This window comes from Bison bison, unplaced genomic scaffold (genome assembly GCF_000754665.1).
Source record: "Bison bison bison isolate TAMUID 2011002044 unplaced genomic scaffold, Bison_UMD1.0 scf7180017864291, whole genome shotgun sequence".
NCBI lineage: Eukaryota > Metazoa > Chordata > Mammalia > Artiodactyla > Bovidae > Bison > Bison bison.
In genome coordinates, this window is record NW_011494863.1 from 4,914,167 (window position 1) to 4,931,274 (window position 17,108).

The 17,108-nt window shown below is 38.4% G+C and overlaps 1 pseudogene; it reads left to right on the top strand.

The window, feature by feature from the left end:
• Positions 1 to 17,108, top strand: part of LOC104996385 — an 86,404-nt pseudogene that overhangs the window by 5,204 nt on the left and 64,092 nt on the right.

A 17,108-nucleotide genomic window follows, 5' to 3' on the forward strand; every position in this document is an offset into this window, starting at 1 on the left:
ACCGCCTTGCCCTCCCTTCTCCCACTGTTAGGACAGAGTTCCTGTGCTGCTGTCAGGAACTACTGGCTCTAAGAGAAAGGAAGGGGAGAAAGCCATTGTGCAAGGGTCCACCCAGAAAAAAGGGTACCCAAAGCCCTGGACCAGTTTTGGGGATGCAAAAGCTGGTATAATTGCCCATATTTCTATGTTGTGTGTGACCCAAACATTAAACTGACTTCCTCCCAGATGCCCCAAGCTGAGAGGTGGGAATAAATTCATACATTACATAGCGTGATTATCATCCATGATATAGATGTTGTTCAGTCGCTAAGTCATGCCTGACTCTTTGCAACCCCATGGACTGCAGCATGCCAGGCTCCTCTCCTTCACTATCTCCCAGAGTCTGCCCAAATTCATGTCCATTGAGTTGGTAATGCTATCTAACCATCTCATGGATGCATTTTGATGGCAGTTTGAAATAATTTGATAAATCCCACAACATTTGAGAGTAGAATATAAACCCAATGTGTTTTAGATACCCAGACTGGTCTGTCAACAGTAGAGGTAGAAAAGACGAATTTCTATTACAAGTATCAGATAAAATATTGTGTGGTCTTTTTCATTCTAGGACTGTTAGACTGCTGAGACAAAGTTTACTGTTTAAGTTCAGTTCATAATTTGTTTTTGAACTGAAATTACTATTTGCATGATCAAATTCACCAATCTGAGTGGTTGTCTTGGTGCCATACTGACACAAACCTCTAACACTTGAAGCGTCATGGGTTTTTCTTTGTTTAAAGATAAGATTCAAAATGGTACAGAGTAGTAAGGGAAAATTCAGGTAAATGATTAACCGATGGTTTGGTGACCTGGAAATGTGCCCTTGGATCATGGAATCACATTCCATATTCTGTAACTAAGGAGATTTAGGAATATTTAGAGTTCATGGCATAGGCATAATAAAAACAATAGCTATCTTGGACTGAAGACATATACTATGCTGTGTACTTTATAAGATCCAACTTATTTAATTTTCCTACACACTTTATAATATAAGCTTTTATTATCCTAATTTTACCAAGACAAAATGAGACCTAGAAAGAATAACTAATTTGCCTAAGATCACAGCTAATAATTGGTACGGTCAGGATTTGGCCTCTACATCTAAGTCTAAGGTTTGCATCTAAATTAGTACCTTTGCCCTGTGCATCTGTGAAAGGCAAACAAAATCCCACAAATCCTTCCTTAGTATAGATTATTACCACCATAAATTTTCTTCATTAGTAAAGGGGAGCTAGTTACACGTAGAAGCCCATATTATTTAACTTTTTCCCTTTTATTATACTGGTGGATTTCTTAATGACTCTTTAATTAAAAAAATTTTTTAGTTTGTACATTTATCTTAGGTTAACTAAAAGGTATCTAAATGTACTTGGCTTAGATGAGGACTAACATGTTCTTATAACCATTATGATACAAACAGAAGAAACTTGGAGATGGCCTTAACAAAACCCAGAGCCTTTGATAGCCACTAACATGCATCATGTTAGTAGAAGAAATAGGGAGAATTAAAAATCCTGGAGAAATATGTCAATTTAGATAATGATCTAAAAATCTCAATTTTACATTGAGAATTTTAATAAATTCTTATTTTACCCCAAATGTTTCTAATATGCCTGAAAAAAAATATGACAAGAGTAAAAGGAAGATTGACAAATTTCCTGGAAGCAAGTAAAAGCCACAGAGGTGAGGGATGGTCTGGGGTGAGGTGGGTGCTGAGGAGAGAGAGGCTGGCATTTTGGAAAAGGCACAGACTTTGAAGGTGACTTAGGCCCTAAATCAAATCTCAGCTCAGCCACTTAAGAACCTTGATCTTGGACAAGTTTCTTATACTCGCCAAGCTTTAATGTTCTCATGTATAAAAGGGAAAAACTATACCTGCAATAGGACTCATGTGAAGACTTAATGGGATAGCAGTAACACTGTTGTTATTTGGCGATGTTTTATTACATACCAATTATTATAGATAATTATATAAGTTATAAAATGAAAACTATAAAGTGTAATTATTCTTATTCTATGGATGAGTGAAGTGATGCTTAAAGAGGCTACACTGTTTAAGGTCACAGAGCTAGTGAGGAAGGGAGTTGTGACTCACCTGCATTTGTTGTGACTGCCAAGGCCAGGTTCCTCTACTCTGAGATAAACTGCTTCAGGGTCATAGTCTGAACTACCATTTAACAAACATTTTGTGTGAACCTGAGCTGAATGCTCTATGTGCATTATTTCCATTAGTGACAACTTGAGGAAATAGGCCTTATCATCCTTACTTCACAGATAAATCAATTTTGAGCTTTGGAAACTTAAGTCATTTGCCCAAGGTCACAATGGTAAGTGATGAACCTGAACTCTGAACCCAGATCTGCCTGATCTTAAAGCTATGCCTTTCTGTCTTCCATCACATGTTGTTCAGGGGTAAGTTAGAATTGCCATATTGTAGGTGGTACTTATTAAAAAGCAGAGATATTACTTTGCCAACAAAGGTTCATCTAGTCAAAGCTATGGTTTTTCCAGTAGTCATATTTGGATGTGAGAGTTGGACTATAAAGACAGCTGAAGAATGGATGTTTTTGAACTGTGGTGTTGGAGAAGACTCTTGAAAGTCCCTTGGATGGCAAGGAGATCCAACTAGTCCATTCTAAAGGAAATCAGTCCTGAATATGCATTGGAAGGACTGATGCTGGAGCTGAAACTCCAGCACTTTGGCCACCTGATGTGAAGAACTGACTCATTTGAAAAGACCCTGATGCTGGGAAAGATTGAAGGCAGGAGGAGAAGGGGACGACAGAGGATGAAATGGTTGGATGGCATCACCGACTCAATGGACATGAATCTGAGTAAACTCTGGGAGTTGGTGATGGACAGAGAGGCCTGGCGTGCTGTTGTCCATGGGGTCGCAAAGAGTCAGACACGACTGAACAACTGAACTGAACTGAGGTGGTACTAGTGATTTTTATTGAAAATCTTTTTTCCTTTCATCAACATCCAACTATACAGAATAGCCTGACAACAGTTACAGTAGAACTGAGAAGGTGAGAAGACTCTGCTAGCTATTCTAGGTCAAAATATTACAGTTCTATCCTTCACACTTTAGACTCAAAGATACTCCTTCCATATTGTTTGAGAGTAGATCAGCCTCAGGATCAGAATATCTGATTATAAAGAAGCATAATATGCTGAAAAATCTGGTCAACACTTAGCACTCACAAAGCATGGAATGAGCATCAATTTATACACTGTATGATTCTAGGACCTTTTGGTGAAACCCATAGGGAAGGCCTGGATCCTTGCCTTGAAGAATATCACATGCAATATATTTATCTTTTGGTTGGGTCTTCTCCAAAAGGATCACCTACAGTGGTACAGGAAAATATTGTTTTCAAGAGGATTGCTGTGTTAAAGCCCAGGGAGTAACTGCTGGCGAGGTGTTTTGATACTTTGTTGTTGTTGTTCAATGGCCCGGTCATGTCCAAATCTTTGCAACCCCATGGACTGCAGCATGCCAGGTCTCCCTGTCCATCACCAACTCCCAGAGTTTACTTAAGCTCATGTCCATTGAGTCAGTGATGCCATCCAACCATCTCATCCTCTGTCATCCCCTTCTCCTACTGCCTTTAATCTTTCCTAGCATCAGTGTCTTTTCAAATCAGTCAGTTCTTCACATCAGGTGGCCAAAGTACTGGAGTTTCAGCTTCAGCATCAGTCCTTCCAATGAATATTCAGGACTGATTTCCTTTAGGATTGACTGGTTGAATCTTCTTGCAGTCCAAGGGACTCTCAAGAGTCTTCTCCAACACCACAGTTCAAAAGCATCAATTCTTCAGCACTCGGCTTTCTGACTACTGGAAAAACCAGAGCTTTGACTAGACGTACCTTTGTTGGCAAAGCAATGTCTTTGCTTTTCAATATGCTGTCAAGGTTGGTCATAACTTTTCTTCCAAGGAATAAGTGTCTTTCAATTTCATGGCTACAGTCACCATGTGTAGTGATTTTGGAGCCCCCAGAATAAAGTCTGTCACTGTTTCCACTGTTTCCCCATCTATTTGCCATGAAGTGATGGGGCCAATATCATGATCTTAGTTTTCTGAATGTTGAGCTTTAAGCCAGCTTTTTCACTTTCCTCTTTCACTTTCATCAAGAGGCTCTTCAGTTCTTTGCTTTCTGCCATATGGGTGGTGTCATCTGCATATCTAAGATTATTGATATTTCTCCTGGCAATCTTGATTCCTGCTTGTGTTTCATCCAGTCCAGCGTTTCTCATGATATACTCTGCATATAATTAAGTAATCAGGGTGACAATATATAGCCTTCCCAAATTGGAACCAGTCTGTTGTTCCATGTCCAGTTCTAACTGTTGCTTCCTGACCTGCATGCAGATCTCTCAAGAGGCAGATCAGGTGGTCTGGTATTCCCATCTCTTTCAGAATTTTCCACAGTTTATTGTGATCCACACAGTCAAAGGCTTTGGCATAGTCAATAAAGCAGAAATAGATGTTTTTCTGGAACTCTCTTGCTTTTTCAACCATCCAGTGGCTGTTGGCTATTTGATCTCTGATTCCTCTGCCTTTTCTGAAACCAGCTTGTACATCTGGAAGTTCAAGCTTCATGTCCTGTTGAAGCCTGGCTTGGAGAATTTTGAGCATTACTTTACTAGCGTGTGAGATGAGTGCAATTGTGTGGTAGTTTGAGCATTCTTTAGCATTGCTTTTCTTTGGGATTGGAATGAAAACTGACCTTTTCCAGTCTCATGACCACTGCTGAGTTTTCCAAATTTGCTGGCATATTGAGTGCAGCACTTTCACAGCATCATCTTTCAGGATTTGAAATATCTCAACTGGAATCCCATCACCTCCACTAGCTTTGTTAGTAGTGATGCTCTGTCTAACTCAATGAAACTATGAGTCATGATGTGTAGGGCTACCCAAGAGGGACCGGTCATGGTGGAGAGTTCTGACAAAACATGATCAACTGGAGAAGGGAATGGGAAGCCATGTCAGTATTCTTGCCTTGAGAAACCCATGAATAGTATGAAAAAAATAAAGTATATTTGTCTAAATTCAAGTTTGTTGGAAATTGTGTTCATCCTCTTTTTCATGCAAGAGTCATTACTCATTTGTGACAAACAGCAGTTGCAAATTTTAGAAGTGAATTTAAAAAGAGAATCAAAGTATGAATAAGAAAGGTAAAATAACAGGAGCTATTTTGTATTCTCTCTCAAATGAAAGTGATATTCTAGAGGTGAGGTAACAAGCTAATTTAAAATATTACTCTGAAAGAACAAGGAGTGTACAGCAAATCAATAGCAAAATGAGAACTTCTTTGGCATTTGTAATAATCAAGTTTTGAGTAGGGGAAACAAAAGTTATTCAACAATTTTAAAAGAAGTGTTAAAAACCGTTTCATATTACTGAAACATCTTTTTCATAACTCGAAATAATTACAAATACTTTGACACATTTTTTCCTAAAATGATTTTGATTATCACTGTCTAACAGGTGGATGTTCACTGCTATTCAGGCTCTTTGTCCTGCCATCAGACCCAGGATTTCTTCCATGCAGTCTTCTCCAGTCTTAATTATTTCTCAGGGGCTAATCTACAAAGAGGTCAGACTCCCAACACAAAGGCTCATTTTATGCCCCATCTTTCCTAGTACTTGTATCTGGGTTTTGAAATTATGTAATGTCAGCACAGATAGTGTATATAAGCACTACATGAGTGGGCTTTGATTTGTGCATTTATTTGAGAGCATTTTAGTAGTTGCTGATGACTATATGCTTTGATAGATTCAATAATGGATGGATTGATTATACCACATTAGAGTTAGTTCAAATTGCCCTGAAAGTGAAAGTCACTTAGTCGTGTCTGACTCTTTGCGACCCCATAGACTATAGACTATAGATCCCATAGACTATAGACCCCATAGACTATACAATCCATGGGATTCTCCAGGCCAGAGTACTGGAGTGGGTAGCCATTCCCTTCTCCAGGGGATCTTCCAAACCCAGGGATTGAACCCAGGTCTCCGGCATTGCAGCTGGATTCTTTACCAGCTGAGCCACAAGGGAAGCCCAAGAATACTGGACTGGGTAGCCTATCCCTTCTCCAGTGCATCTTCCCAACCTAGGAATTGAACCAGGTTCTCCTGCATTGCAGAGAGATTCTTTACCAACTGAGCTATCAGGGAAGCCACACCAACTCAACTGACTGAGAGATGTTTAGTAGATCCTAGTGGGTATTTCTGATTCTGACAATATTGTAAATGATTTGTAGAGAAGAGTCAACATGCTGTTTAAAAAGCCTACAGACATTGTATTGTAAGATGTCATCAATGCTACTAAAGTCAAAAAATAAGACAAACATGATTGGGATAGATTGAGAGTACAATTGAAGCTAAATAAGATTCACCATAGAAAGAAAATGAAAGCTCATAAACATAAATATTATTGTTCAGAAAAGCGAAGATTCACAAGTATAAACCTTATTGTTTGGGAAATATGAGAAGGACTGAATTAAACAAAGATGGTTGATGCACCAGAATGGGAAACAGAAAGAGCAGAGTCTTCTGATGACACCAATAAAAGAGAATCAGATTACCATGGCAAAGACCCTTTTCACACTTGACTGCCTTTAATTGCCAGTTACAATCAAATGAGGCATTTTCAAATAAATGCCTTTACACTGGAAGTCTCTGCTCTCTTTGAAGATTACTCATTGAGACATAATTAAGCATGGGAAATACTGCATGGAAAAAAAAATTCTAGGTCCAACACTGTGTGTGTGTGTGTGTGTGTGTGTGTGTGTGTAGTATATAAGGGAGTGAATTCTAAAGGTTCAGAGTATGCTAACATCACATTTCCTAAAACCTAGATCCAAAGTAAGAAGGTGAGCAATTAAATAAACATCTTTTGACCTGATCAATTTAGTTCAGTACAACAATGTGCAGTCCACGGATAGTAGACAAAATCTACCCTGAATTACATACCGACGCAGGGATATTCTTGTCATTTCAGATGAAATTTGAATTATTTAGACTAAAAATGTCACTTTTCTGTGACCAAAGACTCATCTGAATGCAAGTATTTTCCTAGGAATTTTGTAAGGTGGATTTAATTTCTTCTTTACAAAACTAAATTCTAAATCATATGTGGTTCATTATTTATTCCCCAAGCATTTTAATAATGCATATAAATCTATGGTCACATCCACCATTAGAAGTAGAAGAACCAAAACCATTGAGACCACAAGAGAAGAAGTGGAGTGTCCAGAGCCATTCATAAATATTTACTGAGCACTCAATTGTGCATGAGGGCTGCTTTCAATGTTAATGGCAATGTGAAGTTAAGTACCACTGTTCTCTTCATTAGGCAAATCATATCTGGAGAAACATGTATAGTGTTAGGTTTCTTGCTTTACATGTCTGACCTGGGAGTAAGAGATAAATGTTACCTGAGGGAAATGAATCAGTGATGGTGAGCCTGAAAAAGAAGAGGTGTGGTGAAAATAAGGTAGTAACCTTAAACCCCATGAGGTAAGGGACCACCTCTGATTTATTCTTCTATGCATCCTGGCATAAAATAAATATTCAACAATTACCTGTGGAATGGGTTTTTGAGGGGAAATCAAGTTAGAGAGGGGTTTTCTATATTTAATACAACTCAGAGCAGCAGAGGTAGGGGTAATGACAGAGTTGTGTAACAACAAGTTCCGCCTTAATGTAAGGAACGACTTTCCAACACTGGCTCATCAGAGTAGAGGCAGCTTTATAAAGTGTTGAACTTACTAAAAGTAGAATAAATGTAAAAAATAAATGCTGAGTAGTTATTAAAGAGATAATTGTTGTTTTGGATGGAAGATTTAACTAAATAAGTGTCAATATTATATGATAATCTAGCTACCTGACAAGCTTTACATCAATGACTTTGATGGTTTATGAAACAACATATTTGTACCTTTCATTCAAATTCTCTTTTCAATGTATATGTGAGAATCAAGCCTGACCACATACAAAAAGAATCATGAGTAGGACATTTGGTTTGTGTTTCAGCTGGTTCTCATTCTTAGTGGTGAAAATGTCTTTGACAAACTCACAATAAAAACCCAGCCTCTATACTTAGCCAATCCAAAAGAAAGGCAATGCCAAAGAATGCTCAAACTACTGCCCAATTGCACTCATCTTACTTGCTAGTAAAGCTCAAAATTCTGCAAGCCAGCCTTCAACAACACATGAACCATGAACTTCCAGAGGTTCAAGCAGGTTTTAGAAAAGGCAGAGGAACCAGAGATCAAATTGCCAACATCTCCTGGATCATTGACAAAGCAAGAGAGTTCTAGAAAAACATCTACTTCTGCTTTATTGACTATGCCAAAGCCTTTGACTGTGTGGATCACAACAAACTCTGGAAAATTCTGAAAGAGATGGGAATACCAGAACACCTGATCTGCCTCTTGAGAAATCTGTATGCAGGTCAGGAAGCAACAGTTAGAACTGGACGTGGAACAACAGACTGGTTCCAAATTGGGAAAAGGGTACGTCAAGGCTATATATTGTTACCCTGCTTATTTAACTTATATGCAGAGTACATCATGAGAAACACTGGACTGGATTAAGCACAAGTGGGAATCAAGACTGCCGGGAGACATATTAATAACTTCAGATATGCAGATGACACCACCCATATGGCAGAAAGCAAAGAACTAATGAGCCTCTTGATGAAAGTGAAAAGGAGAGTGAAAAAGTTGGCTTAAAACTCACCATTCAGAAAACTAAGATCATGGCATCTGGTTCCATCACTTTGTGGCAAATAGATGTGGAAACAGTGGAAACAGTGACAGGCTTTATTTTTTGGGGCTCCAAAATCACTGCAGATGGTGACTGCAGCCATGGGATTAAAAGATGCTTACTCCTTGAGAGGAAAGTTATGACCAACCTAGACATCATATTAAAAAGCAGAGACATTACTTTGCCAACAAAGGTCCATCTAGTCAAAGCTATGGTTTTTCCAGTAGTCATGTATGGATGTGAGAGTTGGACTATAAAGAAAGCTGACCACCAAAGAATTGATGCTTTTGAACTGCGGTGTTGGAAAAGACTCTTGAGAGTCCTTTGGACTGCAAGAATATCCTACAAGTCAATCATAAAGGAAATCAGTCCTGAATATTCATTGGAAGGACTGATGCTGAAGCTGAAACTCCAATACTTTGGCCACCTGATGTGGAGAACTGACTCACTGGAAAAGACCCTGATCTTTCCTTTTTTCTTTTCCTGATCTTTCTTTCAGTCTTTTGGGAGGAGAAGGGGATGACAGAGGATGAGATGGTTGGATGGCATCACCAACTCAATGGATGTTGAGGTCCTTTAATGGACTGGTGGTCCGGTGTCGACTGATAAGAAAGTAAAGGAGAGAGAAAGAGGCTGATATTCCTTGGTTTACACAGAAAGCCAATAAAGCCCCTGGCACAGGGCTTGCTCTGTTCACAGAGGCCTCAGGTGCCCTCTCGATGGGGTGAAGGCGCAGAGCACCTTCTCGAGAGGGTCTTAGAAGCCTGAGCAGGAAAGTGAACTCAGAGAGCCTCTGTGCTCCAGTGGATCAGCCTGAAAAAGAGAGAGAGAAAAAGAAAGAGAAAGAAAGACATGGGGACCAAAGCTCTGATGGAGGAAAGGTAAAAATCAACATGGTGTGGGCATATATACTTTATCTCAGCAAAGATAAAGATTAAAATTCCAGACTTACAAAACATAGGCAATCCATATTTAAGAGAGAGAGAGTTGTAACAATCACTTTTACCATATGGTTCACAAGAAGGAAGCGGGTACTTATCATCGTATTGAAAAACTAATGGAAGGAAATGCCTGTATCCCTCAGCCCCAGGAGAGGCTTGCCTCTCCTCATTCAGGAATTAATAAGGAACAGACAGTTCCTGACAGATCCAAAACAGCAGACAGGAAGCCTCCTGTTAAATGCTTCCTGACAAATGGACATGAGTTTGAGTAAACTCCGTGAGTTGGTGATGGACATAGAGGCCTATTGTGCTGCAGTTCATGGGGTTGCAAAGACTGACTGAGCAACTGAACTGAACTGAACTGATACTTAGTCATAAATACATGGGGTTAGGATGTGTATGCCACATGGGTAAAAATATCCTTCAAAATTTAGCTATTTCAGGGAGCTGACTTCCCCCAAATGTGATTCATTTTTCAATTTTAACCCTCATTCTGATTTTCCACCACTATCTTGTATAGACTGACAATTAGAAGGTAAGCTAGGCCATGACATCTTTTCTGTGATGCTAGGCCAATAGCTGAGTACCTCATGCTCCTCTTAGCCACTTTTGGAGAATTAGAAAAAAACATCCAGTGATGCCACAAGTCCAACAAACAAAGGTGCAATTGCCAATTGAACCTCAAAGAGTGGTGGATGCAAAATGAAGGAGGAATTTGGTGAAGTGATCGAATTCTACAGTCTTAAATCTGGTTGGTTAAGATTATACAGAATCGATCTTACTTTCATGACAGAGAAAAAAGAAAAACCAGATCAGTTAATAAACTCATCAAGTTTCACCCGCAACAACTGCATGTAAGTTACAAAGGCTAAGAAAATCTTTCTCAAAATTATTTTATGATAGTTTTATATCACTAAAAATTTTAATTTTAAATTAATGACTTCAGTATTTTTTTCCCATTTTGTTTATTTTAGTAACATTAAACACCGGGAGTTCTCAGGTATATGCATGGCTGGTTTTCTGTTTGAACCTAACACATAGAAATACAAACTGATTTAACCTATATCAATTATTGATATATGGGAAAAAACTCTCTGACCCTAGCCTAAAATATTTTAAGTGGTCCACATTTTAAGGACACCTCTGACACCTAAACTGATAATAATATTTAGGACAGCAACCACAACTGCAAACATACGAGCAATTATTATGAGTAAATGTGCTTTTAGCTACCTCAACAAGATTAATTTTATTCTTATGTCTATTCTTAAAATAAGAAAACCAAGAGACTGGGAAGTTAGGCAGTTACCGTAAGACACACAGCTACTACATGACAGAGATGGGCTTTGAACAAACATCATCTGACTCTAGAATCCTTGCTCTTATCCATTACCACCTCCTATCTGTCTATAGTTAGGGAATGAAAGCACCAAGAGGAAGATTCAGTGTAGACCTTGAATTACTGAAACGAGGACCAGACTAAGGCCCAAAGAACGTCAGATCACATATACCCAATGGCAACCAATAACAGATTAGTTTCAACCTCCTCTAGGTATTAGTGACCCAGGCTCCTAAGGCACTGGCTAAATAAATGAGCCAAGTATTTAGACATGTAGCTGCAATGCTGTGGTGCCTCCTTTCTTCTGTCTTTGACTCTCTACTCACCAAGACTGGATATCATACACACAGCTTATTACCTATAATGATTAACACATCTTTACTACTCTACATCTTCATAAACATAATTTTACTATTCCACAGCTCTTACCAAGAAAAAAATGTTGCAACACCCTTTGTTGTTCACACCAAGAACTAAAAACTGATCAACTTTTTTTTTAATTTAAATTTATTTTAATTGGAGGCTAATTACTTTACAATATTGTATTGGTTTTGCCATACATCAACTTTTGAATGGAAAGCATCAAACAACAGTTTACATTCTACAACTCTAAAATCCTTGAATCAAAATTTTCACCCTGCTGTTTTTTCTGAAACTAGTTTATTTTATCATGATACCCAACCAATCCTCCCTGTGTTGAAAAACCTACCTTAAACAAGACTTGAAAATCTCAGTAAGTATCTCATCTTGGTCCTTCTCCCTCTGAGATGCTATTAAAGTTCTATGGAGGGGTGTTTTCTCTCTTTGCCCCAAGCAATAAACTCAGCTTTGTTGACAAGCTGTGTTCTGTGTATCTGTGGGGTCAGCATTGAACACCTTCAAGAAGTTGGACACTCCTTCTCAACTCCAAAAGAAACAAGAAGCTTAGGATTTGCTCAGCTGCTGTATATTAACAACATTTTGATATTGTTAGAATATTCACTATTTATCTTGTCATTGCCTGTGCTGTGCTTACTTGCTCAGTGGTGTCCGACTCTTTGCAGCCCCATGGACTGTAGCCCTCCAGGCTCTTCTGTCCATGGGGATTCTCCAGGCAAGAATACTGGAGTGGGTTGCCATGCCCTCCTCCAGGGGATCTTCCCAACCCAGGGACTCAGCCTAGGTCTTCCGCACTGATTCTTCCATGGATTCTTTACCGTCTGAGCCACCAGGGAAGCCCTAAGTTCAAGAAAAATATTCTTAGTGTATAAATATCAGAGGATTCATGATGTATCAGCTCATTTCAGTGTTAAATGTTTGCTTTTTGTTTAAAATTTCCATTATACTTCATTAAAAATCATGATTTGTTTGCTTAAATAAATTATTGTGGGTAGAAAAAAAATAGGTGGGGAGAAAAAAGTGAAGATTTTTACCTAAATGTCATCAAAATGGTTTGATATACAAAGTAAACTGGTATGTTACAGAAATGTTAACTTCCTCTCAAAAATAATTTACTTTTTTGTTGTTTCCTTTTTTAGATGTTTGATAGAACAAAGAATATTTTTAATGTGTATGCATAGCTTTAGTAATTATAATACAAGAAACATGTATTCACTACCTTGGTTAAAATACAGAATATTACCAGAAAGGCCCTATTTGATATTTTTACCATTATCAAGGTTTCTAGATATACTTTTATAAGCATCTTTCTCAGACTTACTATGCAATGATAATGTCAACTTTTTCTTCTAGTGGCAGCCCTACAATCTGACTTAGAGTAACATTTTAGCTGTTCGGAAAGGAGGTTGACAATAAATCTTCCAGATTAAAAAATCCTAGTAAAAACTAGGAAAAGTCTTGGCAGTTTATTCACTATAGAATTTCCTCCTTCTTTTCTCCCTTTGCCCATAATGAAATTGTTCTTGAATGCTTGCTAGCTCCCATGACAATCTGGACCACTGCCCACACCCCCATGCCTTTCAGAGTCCTCTCTCCTCGCTATCATTTATAGTTGGGGGTGGGGGGACTGTGTGTTTGTCCCTAACATCCTGTAACACCTTGTATTGAGTATATACTCAGCACGTGTTAATTAAACGAAAGGCTGGCATTCTCAATAGATGCTAAATCTTGTAGAAATCTTGAAAGAAATATTTTTCTTTAACCTTCTCTTTCTCATCTTCCCTTCTCCCCTTCTCTCTTTCTACCCTCTCACTGCCTGTGTTTTATGTATCTTTCCCTGGCAAGGGTTGCAGGCTCTCCTTTCCCCCCTGATAGAATGCAGAATAATAGATTGACAGCCCTGATTTATCATGGCTTCTCTTCATTTTACGCTTGTTTTTTTTTTTTTTTTTTTGTCATTTATTTTCTGTTAGGAATTCTCACTATATTTTTTAATTTCAAAAAGAAATCATGTTCTTTGTAAGAATGACATGGTCTAAAGATATATAGAGAAATGTCCTTCCTCTGGTCCTATCTTCTGAATAAGCAATGTCAACAGCTTAAGACATTACAAGCGTCTTTTATCAATATCCTCAGAACTACACATATCTCTCTCTCCTTCTCTTCCCCCACAGACACACAAGAATTTCTCCCAACTTCCTATGCTGCCCTCAGAAGGAACTGTATTATATACATGATTCTGAAAGCATATTTTTTCACTTAACAATAAATCATGGGTTGTTGATATGAGTTTAATTTCATTTATTTAATGGCTACTTATATACCACAGTATAGATGTACTGTAATACATTCAATCATTTTTTTTAAGTGAACATTCTGGTTTTCAGTTCTTTGTCATTTCAAATAATGCTACAGTAAATAACCTTGTGTTGGGGGAGGGGCGTGTATCTATAAGTTTTCTATCATTTGCCCCATAAACTGCCACAGATAACAGAAATAGATTGTTGGGACTTCGTTTCATTGAAGTTCTTTGTTCAAGATAAAATAAGATCCCTAACATGGAGCTGATGCATTTCATCTCATTTCTAAAAGGACATTAAATTTTGCTATAATGTAAGCTGAAATGAGACTTAAAAGTTTCTAATTTCACCTTGTGGTAAGGCACACCATCAAAGAAAAGTAATCAAAATGAAAACAAAGGCTTTCTGTTCAAGAAAAATATAAGTAGAGACTTCGAATGAGTTGGATGGCAACTATTTCTTATTGAAAAAAATTGTTTTACTACAAAATAAATGAAACATTTAATGTTTCAATTCCATTTGAGAATGATGTATATTTTAAGGCACAATTCCTCTTGCTAATCAAAAACTCAGAACTCCTTGGATCTTCATAACATAGGCAAAGGGAGTTCAAACATCCAGTTGCCTAGCACAGAAAGTCTGTAAAAGTGAAAGAAAGTGAAAGTCATTCAGTCATGTCCAAATCTTTGCGACCCCATGGACTACACAGTCCATGGAATTCTCTAGGCCAGAATACTGGAGTGGATAGCTGTTCCCTCCTCCAAGGGATCTTCCCAACCCAGGCATCAAATCTAGGTCTCCCACACTGCAGGCGGATTCTTTACCAGCTCAGCCACCATGGAAACCGAGAAAGTCTATAACTGGAGTGAAAAGAGGGTGAATAATGTACAACTCTTACTCCAGATGAGCCCACAAGGCATGCAGAAATTTTTACCCTATATTCAAAATGTTTGTGTGACAGAAAGAATTCTTAAAACTAGTTTGGGAACTAAAATTTGAAGTATAATGTATGCTTGCAAGAAATAGTCATAATGAGAACATTTCCTTTTAGAGTATTATCGAAGTACACCAAACTCTGTTCTGCAGCCCCCATTTAATTCACTTTAATTCACTCATCATATAAAAACAATCAGAATATTTTAACAATTCATTCCTTCAGTTTTCAAAGATGAAGCCTTCTTATAATCCTTATTCTATGCTATATAGCATATATGCAAATACAGTCCCTCCCGACACCTGCACTCTATTCTAACTTCAGTGAGGAAATAAGGGATTATAATACAGCATGCTGAAGTGTTGCAATGGGGCAAGTCCAGGGGTCCCGAGAAGGGCTATCTGACCTTGACTTGGGGTCAGGGAAGACCTTGAGGGTCAGTGATGTCTACGTGAGGGACTAGTTATAGCTGGATGAAAACTGTTCCAAGCAGAGGATACAGCCTCAAAAATCAAGAAGTGACAAAGAACACAAAGCCTTTAACACACAAAGAGTGACTTCCAGGTGGCTCAGATGGTAAAGTGTCTGCCTACAACGTGGGAGACCTGGGTTCAATCCCTGGGTCCAGAAGATCCTCTGGAGAAGGAAATGGCAACCCACTCCAATACTCTTGCCTGGAAAATCCCATGGATGGAGGAGTGTGGTAGGCTATAGTCCATGGGATCACAAAAAGTCGGACACAACTGAACAACTTCACAAGGGATAAGAAGATACTTAAATGATGGAGCATAGTAAGCAAGGGGTGATGAGGATGAGAGAAATCAGGCTAGGAAGAAAGGTCAGGATGGGAGGGTGCTTCTACAAGACCATACCAGGTGCAATAAGAGCTGGGGAAGAACAGGAACCTGAAGACAGGCTAGGAGGCTGTTGCAAATGTTTTAGGTGAGATGATAATGACCTCAACTAGAGAAATGGTAGTGGAGATGGGAAAAAAGAGATAGCATCAATCTGCCAAGTTTAAGCTGGGAGTCTCATTTATTTGGAAGTAGACCATCTGATAGTCCTGGGCTTGGTTTGATGACAATTTCTTTTCTGAAAACATAGAGGAAACAAGAAGGGACACTGCTTGTTTGATTTAATTCTAACCAACATGGAAGAAACATTTGATGCTCTGGTGGCTACTCCTATGGAAAAGTCTAGTGGTTTAGCAGACTAACCAGTCAGTTAGCTGAGACTTAGTAAGCATGATTAAAACCTAACAAGAAATACAGAATTCCCTCTATTATGGAGTAACTTCAGTTCCAGAAGTTTGTATACAAGTCTATTTCTTGTTTTTATGTTCAAAAAAAAGAAAAAAAAAACCCACGAAACTATACATTGCTATATATAGTTGTTGTTGGAACTCAGAAATGAAACACTTTCAGGGTGATCTTTCTTCTATATAGGCAGAGCAATAATATGATTTACTATGCTCTTCTCTACTATGATCCTCACCACCTCCCCATTAATAGAAAGGCTGCAAAGACAACTGTCAAAAGATTTAAGTAATGAGAAGGTGAACTAAAAGGATGTCAGGGGTCCTCCTAAGCCTCAAATTCAAGTATTCTAGGTATTTCTAGAATATGATACTAAAAATATGCTTCAGGTAACAAAATTACTGAGAAAGAGAAGAGATTAGTAGTTGCCATGGGTCAGAGGATGTGTGGTAGGTTGGTGTGGTTATAAAAAGGATCCTTGTGATAATGAAACACTTGCATATCCTGACTGTAGTGGTGGTCACAAGAATCTACACATTTGATGAAACTGCACAGAACTAAACACACGTGCACACACACATGCACGTGAAACTGGCAAAATCAAAATAAGGTTGATGCTTGTGGATTCCCTGGTGGCGCTACTGCATAATTAAGCAAGATTACTACTGGGGGAGACTATACAAGGGGACACACGATCACCCTGTATTATTTCTTGCATGTGAATCTGTAATTATCTCAAAACAAAAAATTTAAAACATGTAATTCAAGCACACAAAATGATTATGCTGACAATGGCTGTTGTCCTTCCCTTGCACTCCCTCTCTACCCCACACTTCTCCAGTGGGGACAAACCTGGGGTTACTACAGAATGCACTCCCTCTGTATTCCAGGGACCAAGTCTAACTCAAGACACTTACTCCCAAGTTTCTCTATGCTGGAGACATTAATACTTCTTCTTAGTGCTTTTATTTGCATTCCTCCACAACATTCAGGAAAGTGTTGTCTGGAAAATGCATGTTGGAAGATAATAAAAGTTCCAATATTTGTTGATTTTAGTTCATAGAAACAGTGAGGGTAATAGAAATAAGGAGGAAAAATCTGTATGATCAAATGATTAATAAAATCAATTCAGGATTTCATA